This window comes from Pseudopipra pipra, chromosome 3 (assembly GCF_036250125.1).
Source record: "Pseudopipra pipra isolate bDixPip1 chromosome 3, bDixPip1.hap1, whole genome shotgun sequence".
Classification (NCBI taxonomy): domain Eukaryota; kingdom Metazoa; phylum Chordata; class Aves; order Passeriformes; family Pipridae; genus Pseudopipra; species Pseudopipra pipra.
The window spans coordinates 52,383,484-52,399,942 of NC_087551.1; the positions used below are offsets into that span (position 1 = coordinate 52,383,484).

General features: G+C 41.2%; 1 protein-coding gene and 1 long non-coding RNA gene across 5 annotated transcripts in view; both read right to left on the reverse strand.

Annotated features, from left to right (window-relative positions):
• The window catches only part of RGS17 (regulator of G protein signaling 17), a 73,431-nt gene extending 65,674 nt beyond the window's left edge, over positions 1–7,757 (reverse strand). The window contains exon 1 of one of the 4 annotated variants that reach the window (XM_064649188.1): positions 7,520–7,757. The gene's annotated coding sequence lies outside the window, so the exon portion shown is untranslated. The remainder of the gene's footprint in view (positions 1–7,519) is intronic. The other 3 variants (XM_064649187.1, XM_064649186.1, XM_064649185.1) reach the window with 3 other exon arrangements.
• The window catches only part of LOC135411521 (uncharacterized), a 538,599-nt gene that overhangs the window by 181,723 nt on the left and 340,417 nt on the right, over positions 1–16,459 (reverse strand). The gene's annotated exons all lie outside the window — the stretch shown is intronic.

Sequence of the window (16,459 nt, forward strand, 5' to 3'; positions counted from 1 at the left end):
TCCTGAAGAGATGTGATGTGCCTGTACTGGAAAGCTAAACAATTCCAGGGCTTGTTCTCTGGCCCTGAGGCTAAATAACCAATTTAGTTACATTCATACAATTAGATTGACCTGCTTTGGGTAACAGAACAGTCTCGTATCAGCGTTTTATTGGTAATGATCCCCAGAATGTGATAACTTTCCAGTCAGCTTTGGGACCATTCTAACAATTCAGTACACAAACGATCAAATTCTGGTGCAAAAACTCAGGCTTCTGTTAGTTTGCAGAGACATAACATGCGACTTTTAACAAAAACTGAGAGTCATTGCAACTAGAAGAAATACTCAGTGCAATCCTGTACCCACAAGAGTTGTGCTACCTTGCCTACATAAAGCCGAAATCTTAGACAGGTGAAAGCCATGTTACTTCTGTATTTTTCATTGACTGCTAGTAAAACAACAGTTGTGATGTCCTCAGATGAAGATGGTTATTCATCAATTAAAGAAGGTTTACAAAGAGCTAAGAGAGTGGTTGAAACAGTATGGGACACATTTCATGGTAAATGCCCTCAGGAGCTATTTATATTAAAAATAGAAAAAAATTCAGGAGTGTATTTCTCAGTTTCAGAGTAGTCTATAATGCAAGATGACACACAGACAGTAGAGGTAAAATATTGTAATTCTCTTGTACAGGGCTCAGTGCTGCTTTAACTAGATTTTTCAAGTGTTCAGCCTTTGTCAGATATCTCTATCCTAGATTGCAATTGGCAGTGGAGGCATCGGCTTTGAGACTAATAGTGCATACGGGATGGTCCTCTGGAAGGAGAGCTCAGGACAAATCCAATAAATAGTCATATTTCTGTATACTGAATCACTGACCAATGCACAGTGCTACAGGAGCTATCAGCTCAAAGCTGCCACATTCATAACTTCACAATTTATGAAGTAGCTGCATTCACTGGGTAGAGGTATTCCCTCTATCCTTTTCAAGATTCTCACCACACAAGTACTTAATTTTTTTGCGGTTGCTCTATGACTTAATTTTACATATCAAATAATCAAAGAATTTGAAAACATCCTTGTCTATTCTGGTCAGCACAGTGCTTATCATACCACTGAGACTTGAATTATTAATACCATCTGAGTTTTTTACATTGTGAGGGTCACTAATTACTTAAAAAAATATTTGGACAAATATAATGCCTATAATAGCGAAAAAAATGCTACACATTAGACTCCAGTTACTAGATTATCAGATATATCAAACTGTATCAATTAGATTACCAGACCTTTATATGACAACTGCATTACAAAAAACTAGATATATTTTTAAACCATTCTATGTGAATGATAAAAAAATAACTTCTACATCTCACTCCTCTCTTCCCAAACCCATCTTAAAAGCTAGGAAGTATCTGATTAATATTTTAGAACTTTGTAGTTTCTGAGGATAATAAGACTTGGAAATAAAAGTACCTTTTGGACACTGAGTAATTAGGATGACCCTTCCAACCTACATTCATTAAAACAAGGCTACTTGTGAAGTTCTTATATAGGAAGTTATTACTCGCTGTTCCCTATTTTCATATTATGCAAATCATTGACAGAGCAGCATCTACACCACCCAAAGGTCTGGTGCAATGTGAGTATCCGAAAGCATGTGCTGTCTGCAGTGCTGTCAGAGTAAGATTTGGTAAGAAATTCCTTATTTCAGAAGGTTGCTTTCATCACATAAATGATAAACAGTAACGATGGTACTAAAAATTTCCTATACGTTTCTTCACTATGAGGCTAGTGAGGCACCAAAATGAGTTACCAGAGAAAGTGGGGATGCCCCATCCCTGGAAGTGTTCAAGGTCAGGTTGGATGGGGCTTTGAGCAACCTGGTCTAGTGGAATGTGTCCCCATCTGTGGCGGGGGGTTGCAACTAAATTATATGTAGGGTCCCTTCTAGCCCAAACCATTCTATGATTTCCCTCTAATTTAAGCTCCTATGAGACCAGCACATATACAGTGACACTAAGCAGCCAGTGGTACTGTAAGAAATCTAAGGCATTCCATCCTTGCCATGGCTGAGATGTGCCTAGGAACATTGCCTCTTGCGGTGCTCAGTGTTTCGAGATCTCTCTCTTGAAAGCTGTTTGGACTACAGTATCAGAGAATCACAGAATCATGGAACAGTTTGGGTTGGAATGGACCTATCATCTAGTTCAAACCCGCCTGCCAGGTTGCTCAAAGCCCCATCCAACCTGGTGTTGGGAGCAGCATAAAAGTGCTGTGCTAAGGATACTACGACAGCCTTCACCCATGCTTCCTGGGGTTTAACTGCTTTCTCTAATAGGATTATTTTACTGTAACTGACATGAGCTGCTGATAAATTAAGACATTGTTACAGTATACCACAGCACAGCAAAACTGCCCAAATCATATTCAGCCTTCCTAAAACAAAATAAGACCAAGTCTTGCTTAGACTTGCACTTAGCTAAAATTACAGAGCAAGGTGGCATAATCAATTGACTTTACATCAGGGAGCTGAGACAGTGTGGCTGTCTCCTTTTAAAGACAGCCTTACTCTGATATACTTTCTACTAGTCCGTATGTACAGAGTTAGGCTATATAGTGGTCTAGCTTGTAATGTCTCCCATATTTCATCAAGCACAGAGCTGGCATTACTGGAGAGAGCGGCCAAACTGATTTAAATGAAACTGCTTCGGTAGCAGAAGGTACATAGCTGTGTTAATGCATCACTCTCTAATTTACCCCTTTCTTACTGAAGAACCTAGAATATATATCACTTGCTATTTTAGTATGGAGAAAGATTATGCAGCGCAGGTGTAGTGTTTAAGATGTGTGAGTGTCTTTAATGCTCGGCTGTAGGATTTAAGATTTTATTAAGTTTTCTTTCTGTTCTATCTCCCTACCTGTAATTCTCCACATACATTCTATCTAGAAATTTTCTGATTTCTTAGAACTTACAGGCATCTGCTTATAAAGTAAATAATGTATGAAAATTTTGGTTCTATGAAACGTAAGAAGCACTTAGTTTATATTTTATAAACAAGGAACTTAAAGACAAAGTTATCATTCAAAATTTTTATGAAGATATGATAGAATCAATATGAAATTGAATACAATACTTTTATTTAAGCACAGATTCACTAATATACCAGAACAGCACAAATTATTAAAAGCACAGAAGTCATTTAAATTGAGTTTACATCTATTTTGCATCACTGGAGCAGTGCAAAGCAGATAAAGCACACCAGGGAATCAAGCCCTTACTTTGGTTTGGTTGAGGCACAGGTTACACGGTGGCTGAGCAGATGCCAAGTTCATCTGTTTGTGTGCTTTAAGCATTCCCCCAGGTTCCTGCCACAGTTACACTGCTTGGCTGCTTCCTTTGTGCACGCTAGAGACAGCAGCAATGCCAAGGGACAGCTTTTGAGAACAAACACCCAACTTCAACTTGAGACACAGAATATTTGCAGAAAAGATTTCTCTGAAATGGTTAACTTTCTGGATAATTGAAGTGAGATGTGCATGCAGCTCCCTGTGTCAGACCCACTGTAACCAAGATGTGCAGAGGTGCCAAGCAGAAGGGCTGGGCTCCTTTGGAGGGTGCAGTAGACTCCCAGGAGTCAGCAGCAAAGCTATTCACACAGTTCTATTTACAGCCTGTATAGCCACAGCCATTAGCTTTAACCATGAATAGATAAACTTAATTACAACTTAATCTATTAATTTGTTTTTACACCCTATGCGCAAGCTTTTAATTAATTAACAGTATGAAAAGTTTGATTACATTATTTCATTATTAAGACTACTTAGAACAAAAAGTATGTCAACAGAAATGCTGAATTTCTTAAAGGATTTAATTTTTAACTCATTTTAGCTCAAGCCAATTAGCTCATGAATTTTATGTTCTTAGAAACCTCATCCTGTATTCACAGAATAAGCACTACAAGTATGGTAGGGAAATATTTTTCATTAAAAAAGCTGAAACCTAGGTGCAAATGCAAAACATATCCCTGACATCATGAAGACATGATCAGGAGGGTGCTAACGGAACTGTGATAAACATCTCTGTGAGAGCTAATATCATTTCACTTAGAACACTTCTGGCGTATTCATAAGAATCTCCATATGTTTCATACTTAAAGGCATGCATATAAAGCATATAAGTAAGAAAGTGCTATTTAAAGGTACTAGGATTGTAAAATTTATTTAAGATAATGTATTTTTAGTGAAGAAAAATGTATATACCATATATACCATATATATATATATATACCTAGTTCGCCATATATATATTCACACACACATATATACCACTTAAAAAGTGGAAAATCATTCTCACATTTAGTTTGAGACCGGCTAAAGTCCGAAATTGGCTGACATTCCTCCTACCCTGTTCCCATAACAGTACCACTCAGCTTCTTCTTTTAGTCTTTCAGGAGATGAGGATTAATGCATCTGAGGTTTCCAGCCTTTTATTTTTTGTGAAGAATTTCACAACTTGTGGGTTTCTACCCTTCTCCACTTAATCATGTTCTGCTGTGGACTGTATTGCTCCAGGTTGTGTCTGCTGCTGATTTCAAACTGTGAGAACTTCTGGATCTTTGTGTTCGGGTTATGCTTTTGTAGTTCTCTGGTCTGTTATTCCTCTTTTATTCTTGTGAGGAAACCAAAGTGGGGCTACCAGTAAGATCAGGGAAGTTTTCTGCAATGTTGGTCTGATTAATACCTCTTCAAGCAGGATTGGAATTCAGGAGTACTCGTGGGGAGAAGATCTTGCGTCACAGCTCCTTACAAATCAGTTAGATTTTATGGGACATTTAAACTTTACTTTTGAAACTATACATGTTGTTCAATATGCACATCCTTACAATGAACATTACACAAAAAAATTAGAAGTGATGCTAATTCAAATGTACAGAGTTCACAGCTATATGTCCCTTGACTTATAGCTTGCATGTGGTATACTTATTAAAAAAGAAGAATTGCAGTTAAGAATAAAACATTTCATCTTTTTTTCAAGGTAGGTAGAAAACTTGATTGGAATAGGGAATTTTTCACCAAGCTGTCAGTCAGATTTCAATTCAAATCAATAGTGCAGGGAGTTATTTTTCAGCAGACAGCTTTTCAGTAGCCTTCTCGAAATGAGTTCATGGGTTCAGGGCAATTCTTTGTGCATAAGTGTCCATGTTGCATAACAAGAAAAAGAATGACTATTCTTATCTGTAGATTTCAACATAAGGACCCAGGGCTGAATATAGGTTTACATCCCTAGGCAGACCTCTCAACTTGGTGTTAGGTAAAATGAAGGGACTTGATCTGTCAGTGCTGTGCCTGCTCTGGTGTGAGAGGACACTCCTAGCACCTTATACAGACAGAGTACGTACTGCTTGTCACATACAAAAGCTAAGGCAGCAGGTTCTTGAAAAGAATATCCGAAAGAGTATACCAGGAAAAGATCATTGTATGCAAATCCTGCTTCTTACGTTTTTCTCCCTTCAGCAACTGCTAATGACTGTAGTCAGAGCCAGGATATTGGACTAGATGTTCAACTCACTATAGCAATTTATTTGATCGCATGCTTTTAATCAAATTATGTTCTTATTTTGGCTACTTAAAAGGATCTGAGGACCTGATGGAGAAAGGCATTTAAATGCTTTAATGCTCACATTATTTCAGGGAGGCAAGTACTTGTGTGTATCACAGCATTCACGTCTCAGGCCATAAACTTACTGGGGTGGGGCTCATGTATCTTTTATTAGGACTTCACTTTTTCTGGGTATGAACTCAAATAAAAATACGTATTTGATAACAGTGATAACAGTGTGCAACACTGTTTCTCTACAAAGGTTAAATAGTTTGTTTGGCTAAATGGCTTGTGCTACAGGAAAATTCTCCAGTAATTTATGTAAGAATGATGAGACTAACGTTCACTGATGTGATAAAGAATCAACTTCTATTATAGAACTCCCCACAATTGCAATGCACAAATATTACATTTGTAGAAAGCTATTTTTCACCTGTTACCAGGATTGCCAGACAATATGTAACTTACATTTACCTAGCAGGGTATTTCAGATTTCATCCATTTTGCAAAACCATCTGTCCGCAAACCTATGACACACGTTGGTGAAAATCCAGACGCAGAAACGAAGAAGCCAAATACTGACAACCATACATTTTACCTCTGCCCTGTCGGTTCTAAGCCCTGACAGCGCGAGTAAGGTTTCCTTCTAAACCAACGAGAGGAGGTAGCGATGAATTGGTTGACAGCCGAGTAAGCGAGACAACCTCGGCTTTCTTAATTGCGGGCGGTTTCACCCCGAGGAGAGGCGCAGACCCGCAGGAGCAGCACAAGGCGGGTCTCGGGCGCTGGGCAGTGGTACCGCATCTCCCGCCGCACCGGGAGCCGCGGTAGCGGGTGTTTCCCCGGGCAGCGCAGGGAAGCCCCGCGCCGCTCGGGGCCGTGTGGCCGCACCCGCACTGTCCCGCGCTGCTCGGCGCCGGGGTACCGGGAGCATTCCCTGCCCCGCCGGCCGCGCCCGGCCACCTGCTCCTCCTGGGGCCCCCCGCCCGCCTCCCGCGACATATGCAAGGGAGGGGCGGGAAGGAGGCCAGGGCAGAGGGATGGCGGTGCCGCAGGGTTCGGCGGGCGGGGGAGGCTGGGTGCCGCCCGGCGCCGCGCAGGGCGGCGCGGCCGATGCCCGCGGGGGCCCCCCGGCCCCCGTCCGGCCCGGCCCGGGGGAGCAGCCGAGAAAGGGGGCCGGCGGAAGGAGGGATGGGAAAGCAACTCCTGATCTTAAAGCAACGACTCGCTTGTTCACTCTCACCTTCCGCCGGTTCCTCGGATTGAAATACAACAACGACGATAATAATAATAATTACACCGCCTCCCTCCGTGCCAAGCCGACCCACGTTATAAGGAGGGGAAGGTCAAGAGGAAAGGCAGCAGGAGCGCTGCCTCGCCTCCGAGCTGGCGGCTGTCACACCGCCCGCCCGTGCCCCCGGCTTCCCCGGGGGCGGCCCAGTCCCTCCCCCTCCCCGGGGTGGGCAGCATCGCCCGGCGCGGCGGATGCCCCGCGGCATCGCCCGGCAGAGCCGCGGCACCCCCAACGCAAACCGTGGCGCGACGGAGATAGGAGGCGCGGGCAGAGCCCAGCGGTACCTCTCCCCACCCCTTTGTGCATCGCGGGCAGGACACACACACTCACACCCCACCTTGCAGTCTCGGCGCCGCAACCGCCCCTTGTTACACACGCATGCTGACACGAAGCCAGTCCCCCTGCTAAATGCATTTTCTGTTGAACTCCACCGTCATCCATCCATCCATCCATCCATCCGTCCATCCGTCCATCCATCCATCCATCCATCCATCCTCTCGCCTACCCCCTTTCTCTTCCCCTCCCCCTCCACCCCCGGTCGATATAGTTTTTTCCCCACATACACACCCTTAGCATCACTATAAAGCAGACATTTTGATGCCGTTTATCACGGTACAGGCTGAAATAAGCGCGGAGCGCCTTACCCACCCCCGCCTGGCTGCGTGCAGTTGGCGCTGAGCGATCCCGGGAAGGACTAGTGCGGCTCGTCCCTAGCGCAGCTGGTTCGCTGCCATCCGCCCAACTTCAGCACCCAGCCGGCGGGGAGAGGGAGGGAGGCGGCGGCAGGCAGGCGGGGAGGCAGCAGGCAGGGAGGGAGGAAGGGAGGGAGGGAGGGAGAGGGAAGGCGGGAGGGTGCGAGGAGCGGCGCGGAGGCAGGAGCAGGAGCCCCCGCACATGCGCCCTGCCAGCGGCGGCGGAGCCCGGCGGCGGCGGGAGTTCCCCCGCTCGGCCCCGGCGGGGGAGTCACGGCCCGCCCCGGCTCGGCACCGGCGCTCGCTCGCTCGCCTGCCCGCCCCGAGGATGCTCGGCCGGGCTTTACCGCAGTTCGCAGCGAATAGCAATAGCGAGCGAGACTTCCCCGGCAGTCATGGGCGGGGGGGTCTCCGGAGGCGGTGGGGCCGGGGCGCGCCGGCCGGCGGAGAGGCAGCATCCGCGCTCCTGGGCTGGGAGTTTGAGACGGCGGGAGCCATACGCCGAGGTGGTAAGAAGTGAAAGGCTAGCGGTGCTGGGCTCCTGCCTTGTTTTAATTCTGGTCCCCACATCGATATATCCAAATGGATTAAAAAAAAAAAAAAAGAAAGTGTATGAACCAGTATCCAACTCTTCATTCTCCTCGTGCAGCCGAGGGAGAGGCAGAGATTTAGTGGCCAAGTAACTTTTTAATGTTGGGCACTTGAAGCACGATGCCTAGATGAAGAACCAGGGTGCATCTGCACAGATCTGTTGGTGACTACTGTGAAAATCAAGATCAGGATGCTCTGAAAATCTGGCTCTGAATCCTGAATCCCTCCAGGTCTTGCCAGTTAGGTTTTCCCATCTTTTCAGACTCCAGTTGCCAAATTTTGGCTCAATAGCGAACGTTATTTAGCTTCCCTACTGCAACTTAAAAATCTGGAGCCTGATATGCCTCAAGGCAACAGCATTGGAAAAATACGTATTTGGCATCTGGATCCTGTCAAATCATGCCATGAATCCAGAAATGTTAATGTCTCAAGAGAGAACACATTACTGCATTTACCACTCCACTAAAACAGACTGGCAAGATGGTACAAAAAGGCACAAGGTTGAATTAAGGTGGTCCTGTGGCTTGCCAACAATCGGTATTCTCTTTGAAGAAGTGGTAAACACAACTGTGTATCCCACCTAGAGCCCAACGTGGAGTGTTACAAAAACTAAAGCCAGAATCACACATATGGCTTGGGCTGAAATTAAAATGATTGAAAGCAGCCTAGAAGGGCTATCTTGCATGAGAGCTGTAAGAGCATAGGCACATCAAAACAATCCCAGCTCCTGGGAGTTTTTATTCAAAATTTAATTCAACAGCACAGCAGTAACAGCCATGATTGTGTGGCTTTTTGTCTTCTGGGATAGAAGCTTCCAATTCTGAATCACAAGGACCAAAGTCAGTGTTACCTCCCTGAAAGTCTCTCCTCATAAAACCATGACTTTTCTTTTCTTCTTATCTTGATCCTCCTGGAGAGTCTGAGAACTGAAAGACACAATTCTACTTGATACCAAAGGTTATTGGCATGGCAATTTGGAAGTCTTTGTGGAAATCTAGCTTACATTTCCAATTCTTAGAAATAGTACTCAAAGGAGTATGATAAAAGATAAAATGTGTCTGTGAAGCGTTAACAGTGTTTTTATTTGTTAATTGCAATGCTTCAAATATTACTTGGGTATTTTTCTACTGCTTTAAAGAGCACCAGTTCTATCCTAAGGCCCCAGTTAGGAAAAGCCTCCATACTTAGGAAATAATCTTAAGACTTGTTTAACTTTAAGCTCATATGTTGAAGTATATTGACTTCATATTGAAGACAGTGAGCCTTCGTACCTGCTTAATATGAAGACAGTTTTAGTCTGACAAAAGCTATGAAACAAATAAAAGCAAAGGTCTTCTACAGATTGAGTAGCTACACAGAGAGTATATGCAGATGTTCAACCTAAAAGGGAGACTAAGTAATGGGTAGGATTGAAAGAAAATAATTTTATCCATATATCAGAAAAACCCCCAAATTTTATAAGTTTGAAAAAGCTATGCTTAAAATGCTTACATTAATAAAATTCTTCATCTTTTTCTGACTTCGTTAATATTTCTCACAGCTCTGAGCAAGCCCAGCCATTCCTATTTACCATAGTTTCCTGCACTGAAGTCATTACTTGTTGTTGCTTGAACTCCTGTTTATAAATCCACTTCCTTTCAATAGCTGTTCAGCTGCTCTGTTCTGGCTGCTGCCTAATCCTTGTGCCTATTTTAGAGCCCTGCAAGTGCTTTCAATGGCTTTTTCTTCCAGGCCTTTCTATCCTCTTTCCCAGGTTTATGTGTCTTGTTCCATGCTTCTTTGCATTTCTTAACCCAAATGGTTTCCTTATTACCATGCATTAATTGTTTATTTTTTATTAAAGCCTGTTGTCATTGTTTTTCCAATGAATTGTCACTGTCTATTGATAAAAGATGTATTATAAAAAGGCTTGTGAAAGTCTAGAACACCATGTACGTGAGAAGGTACAAAGAGTCCATATAAATCTAATGAAATCATTTTACTTCAATATTGTGATCTTAAATGTCTGGATTCCTATTGAATTTAATGGACATGGAATTAGGTTCCTTATTTTCCAGTATTAAGTCTGCATAATTGTTGGTCGACTGTATAATTTCAGTCAACTTCATATTCTGCCTATAGAAATCAAGGCCTTTAAAACTTGTCATGGTCATGAACTCTTCAACATTACAGTTGGTTAATAGTATTCTCTGCCTATCTTCAACATAAGTCAAAGGCTATATATAAAAGAATTCAGTAGCTAAAGATGTAACATTGATCAGAAACTCATGATCTTTTGTGGCACAAGCATGGCTTCAATGTTATACAAAATGAAACATTTAAAATGTGTTTGAAACACAGATCACATACATATATTTTCTCTGTAAGCAGCAATATTGTAACACTTTAAAGACACTTGCATTTGTAGTGTCAACTAGGATATGGTCATAAAAATGTGCCACAGTTACAGAGATGACTGTATATTGAAAGTCTACTTCGTGCAAAATACTGATTTGAATCTTTCTTAGCTATATCTGTGCAATACCATGGTTCTTTTCTTTTACAGTCGTGACCTTTTATAACTACTAGAGTGTCTAATGTTATTTGACACTATTAAGAAGGATTTAAAGAATTAAATAGACTTTTCTATGCTGCTATACAGAAAACCATGAAAATTTAAAAAGCCTTGAACAACCACCAACCCCACAACTCTTTTTCTTTGTCCCAGAACAAATGAGTTGAAGAAGCAATCATCTTCAGTTGGCTGTTTGGATGAAAAGCTGTCTTGCAAAATATGAATAGAGCTACAGCATCTCCGTGTTAGAGACATTCGGTTTTGCAGTAGCAGCAAATCAAACAAACACAGAGTTTATTTCTGAGAGTCCATTTTCAGATTTCCCCAAGTGACATTTATAATTTGGCTTGTTTACATGCAGAAACAAAGGCTTCAGAAGTCCCCTTATTAAAGAACTGCTCTTTACAGATGGCAGTGCTCTTGTAGCTTACTCAGAGCAAGACCCAGAGATAATGACATCTTGTTTTGCAGCTGTTTCTGTTAACTTTGGCTGAGCAATCAGTGTTTCAAAGGCTACAGCCACCAAAACCCAAACGTCTGTTGACTCAGAAGAAAAATGTCACTGCCACTAAACTGGCAAAACCACACTGAACTATAGCTCTTGTGCTTGAGATAGCTTCCCATGGGCTTGAGCTGCCCTGATGGTCTCTTGATCCTAGCTCAGTAGGAAATTATCATTTTACCATTTCAACAAATATGTTCTTCTATCACAAGCTAGGCAAAGATTCCTAGCACTATTTCTAGAGCTAAATATATTTCACTCCCTTTCTTTAGCAGCTAGTGAATAGATTTTAAAATGATTCATTGAACAGAAGCAAAAGATGGAGATTTGCTTCAGTAACCAGGTGATCTGAGCACTCTGCAACAAAACATTTCTGGTCCTTAAGTTGAATGGAACTGAAAGGACCAATAGATGGTAAGTAAGTTTTCAAGACCAGTAGTCATAAAACTACTTATATCTCCCAAGAAATGACATTTGGGTGACAAGAAGTATTTGGAACACGTCTGTTTCTAGTGATTGATAATCCCAAGGTTATGAATCCTGATAAATTCATAATAAATTATCAAGATTAAGGTTCAAAAATGAAATACTAATTTTTACTTATCTTGCCGATCCAGAAACTCTTTAATGTTTCTTTCCAATGATGACATCCCTGATATCATCCCTACCCTCAAATGTCATGGGATATATCATAATGGCCTTTCCCTAAAACTTTGTTCTGTCTCAGTAAATAATTAGTAAAGTTTTAAGACTTTAAACACTTGCTTGTTCTCAGTACATGAGAATTATATATAGATTTCATAATAATACCATCCTTAAGAAGTTGTATAAGAATAGCACATACTTGATTACTTTCTCAAGTAGAAGTTTGTAATTTTTATTCTGTTTTACTTAGTTTATAATCTCATATAGTTTGCTGAAGTTAAAATGAAATCACAAAGACTTGTGTTTTATATATTGTTTCTACTTAGTTTGTCTACTTCATGTTTCCATGAAGATCTTAATTAAGCTGAAGCTCAAGGTCAGAGTGCAAATGATAGCAGGTAAAAAAGCCCCAAACCTCCTCCACCTCATAACACAGCAGTAGCTATAGGAGTTTACATTGTTGAAATTCAGAATGGTATGATTTGACTTAAAACCTCCAAGCATTTGAAACAAGAGAATGTAGGTGAATACCACCTTTTAAAATAGGCAAATATTTCAGGTGGAGAATTTTAAGTAAATATAGAACAAGGTAGATGTGTTGCAATACAACTGGGTATTTTATTTCATGGAAGAGTCTGGGTAGTATCTGTTCTCTATTGTCAGTACAAGCAATGTGTTCAGTATAATGTGAAGAAATGAATTAAATGAGCCCATTTCTTTTAATTGTTATTTTTGAAATGTATGTAAGTCCTCTGCCAGAGTTGGTAGTGGCAACAAGATTTGGGATTGAAAGCACATATAGGTGACCACCTGAAGTTTCTGAAAGAACAAACAAGAACTTTTTTCAAGGGAAAAAACCCCATGAAAAACCATAACAGTGATTTGTGTTATAGAAATAAAGGGTAGTGGTATATCTTTAGTAGTGGTTTAACATGTAGCTTTTGAAATTCATGTGGCTTTAATCCTGTATATTTCTACCTATGCTATGCAACTGGCGATAAGGTGGTGAGGGTCTGATTTGTGGCTGAGACCTTCCCTTTCCTCAGAACCCTGTAAGGGAGGTTTTACAGCTCTCAGCCTCAGAGATTTTATTATACAGCTGATGGAGCAGGGTGAGCAGCTTCCTGTGCTATGGGTGGTGTGTCGCCCTCTCATTCATTCCTCTAGGTTTGGCACGAGTTTATTAACTCAGCCTGGAGCCTACCAGCATCAGAGAGGCAACTTTCCTGCCTGGGTCTGGTGCCAGTCACAGGCTGGTTCCAGAGGTTTGTGTGTTCCCACCATCTCCAGACACATGGGGTAGCCTCAGTTCCAGGCAGCTAGGAAGTGTTCTGTGCCTGTAATCTGTAGCTGCACCCCTTAGCACCGCAAAAACGATTCAGCTCTGGTCCTTCTGCTGCCAGCCTTGTTAGCTTCAGCAGTAAATGCCATATCTCACTGCAAAGGCATTTTGCACTGCAGAGGCAATTTCTCTGTCCTTGATTGCCTCTTTGTCACTGCATATTGAAGAATCCTGTCAAAGTCATATGGGTTTTAATGGCTAGAAATCAGCATCTGATAGTAATTTGAAAAGATTCCTTACAGCAAACTAGACACCTTCTTCTTCTCTTCTTGAATCGACACCACAACCTCTAGTTGCGATTATGGTGGGTCCCATGACTAGTGGTTGGGAAAACCCTGGAAGACAGGCTTACATGAATGAATCTCTACCCATGCTCCCCTGTCTGTCACAGCACAGCTGTCCTCCCCATTGAAGCATCTGTTCATCTGGCTTTTGGATCAATGAGGATTCCAGATGAAAAAGTCTTTTCTGGCTGCCCTTCCTCTCATTCACCGAGAGATGGAGGCAGAGCTCTCCCTCTCCGGTGCCAGGCCACTGTGCTCTACCTGCCTATTGAAGAATCCTATCAAGGTCATCTGGGGCCCTTCATGTAGGGGGAAATAATTTAATTATATGATTCAACACAATAGATTACTCAGTATTTACGAAGACACTTCCCTTTAGAATATGCCTGGTCTTTCTAACGATATTTTTATTTGCACATAGACGACCATGTAGACACTGTTCTCTGGTTGGTTCTTGCTTTTTCCTCTTTGTGATGTAAAGCTGAAACTTTTTGAGGTATAGTGGTACACAGCCACGGAGAGTCCACGCAAGGCAACTTAGGTAAGTAATGCTAGCAGATGTAACCAAGAGAATATGCAAATGTCACTGAATTGTCCTTGTGAATGATGACTCAAGTATTCTGTAACATATTCTTTTGTGGTATCCCCTCTTCAAGCCAATAATAAATGGTAATATGAACTTAATTCTCTGTCTGGTAAGCAATTCTACAAATACTTTCAGATAATTTAGTGTGTTTAAAGAACTTGTCAATAAAGAGTGACAAAAGTGATTTGAGCGTTTTTACAAAATCAGAACAAGTGGCCGCAAAACGTACTGTAAGGGCTTAATTAGTCTGCCCACTATAAGAAAATTTGAAGCTGTTCTTGTATAATTTTCTTAACTAATTGCTTTTGGCTGTATCTGATCACTTGTCTGAATATTTGAAAAATAGTGTCATGTCAACATTTGTGTGTGATGCAAGAACAATGAACTGGATACTGTCCTGGTCAGAAAACCTTAGATTTGCATAATAAAAAAGTAATGTAATGCTTTCTATTTGAAAATAACCTTCTAATAAATGTTATGAAAACAAACTCCATCAGAACTTACAGACCAATGACTTCATCACCTTTAGATACAACTCACAAGTTAGCAAGCCAACAACAGGCTTTGTAAAAAGACACAGATTTGACCTTATGAGAGGTCACAGATAGAACAGAAATATGTTTTCTACCTATTTGAGAGAGAATATTTCAATAAATTTAATCCCTCTCCCCCGAAGGAATATACCATGTGCAAACACTGTGGCTTTTAAAAGCAGTTGTCTGCCAAAAAAAATCTTGGACCTGTATTTTTTCGATTGTTGTTCCTCCTTACTCACTTTTTACTTCTTTTTGCTTTGACTGAGAATAACTGGCAGTAAAGCCAATACAAAACAGTTTTTGTCAAACCTCCACTAAAATAACAGGGGGGTTGGAGGTTTTTTGTCTTTGTTTGTTTGTTTGTTTTTATTTGGGGTTTTTGTTTTGTTTGTTGTTGTTGTTGTTTAAATTAAAGTCTTCTGCAGGGTACTGGAAATTTAGTGGCAATTTCCTAACTTCTGAAATATTCTCCTGAAAATCAAGCGACAGTTTCCCTGATGGATTTTCCTGCATGATAAATTTAGCCTTTAGTCTCCAAATGGTTTATCCAAATGCTGAGAAATCAGGACATCTTTTACCTCAATGTCCTTCTCACAGAATAATAGAATGGTGTTGACCTGTGAGAGATATATAGAGAGAATAGTGATCAGAGGATGGTGGTTCTCAATCTTTACTATTAGACACCATCTAGAATCTTTTGAAAACATCCCTGTTCAGTGTTGCTACACTCAGCTCAAAATCAGCATAAATTCTGAATACTCTTATATAGCCTGCTTTTCCCCAATTTAGCTTCTTTTCTCGATTGCAGATGTTAGGATATGTAGGATGTGTTCCCTTTCCTTTTCCCTTAGAGTCATTTTCTGTGACAACCCCAAGCTGAGAAGCAGACTTATAGCAAGCTTTCCTCTCCCAGCATCACTGCTGTAAGATACCTGACGTTTAGACCAACAGCATCACTGATGCTTTTAGAGATTTGCAGCAGATGAAAAATAGCAAATGGGTGTAAATCCAGTGATTTGTAAAGCAGTAATTTGAAAATATGCTGGTTTGTACAAAATGGCTCTTTTATAGCTCCATTTGGACTTGTTTCGCTTTTTGTTTCTGTTATTACCCTTGCAATCTTACTGACCTCTGGCTTTATGACTCAATTTGGAAGACTGGGAACTGCACTTTCACTAACAAGAGGAGGTGGTGGTCCATTATTTCAGCTATGTATCATATTTAATGTATCCAAAGTCCTGAAGTGAAGACATAACAGCCACATTCAGCGACTTCTGCTAAGCAGTGACAACTGTAACAAGAGCAGCATTGAGATTGGCTCCTATGCTTTTAGACTTTTTTTTTTTTAAGACTATTTCATGCCCCAAACTTATAGTTCATTTAGAGGGTAAAGGAGAAAGGTAGTTACCTTACTTGCACAACTGAAAGCATTTACATTTGAGCATGCTGTAATTACATCAATCCAAATTAGAAGAAGACCCCTAAATTTGTCACTCAACTAGGCATCATGTTTTAATGAGCTGAACACCTGACTGGAAGCTAACAGGCTGCATATGGTTACTTTCATATATGGGTATTATGTACCTGTCAAAACTCACTTCCCTAAGTAGACTCCTGGATTAGAGTTTATTTATTTAAAGACTTTTAGACTAGTATATATTTATCTGAACATGATAAAGCAATTCCAAAGTTATACCCAGACAACCACATCAGCACATTATTTCATTTTTAGCCCCCCTCCCTCAAAAAATTTCCTGTATTTATCATCTTCTTCTGTCAGTCTTGTTTTGAATTCACGTGTCATTTCTCTCAAGTAAGACTTCATCTTTATTTTCTAACATATATGCCTTCA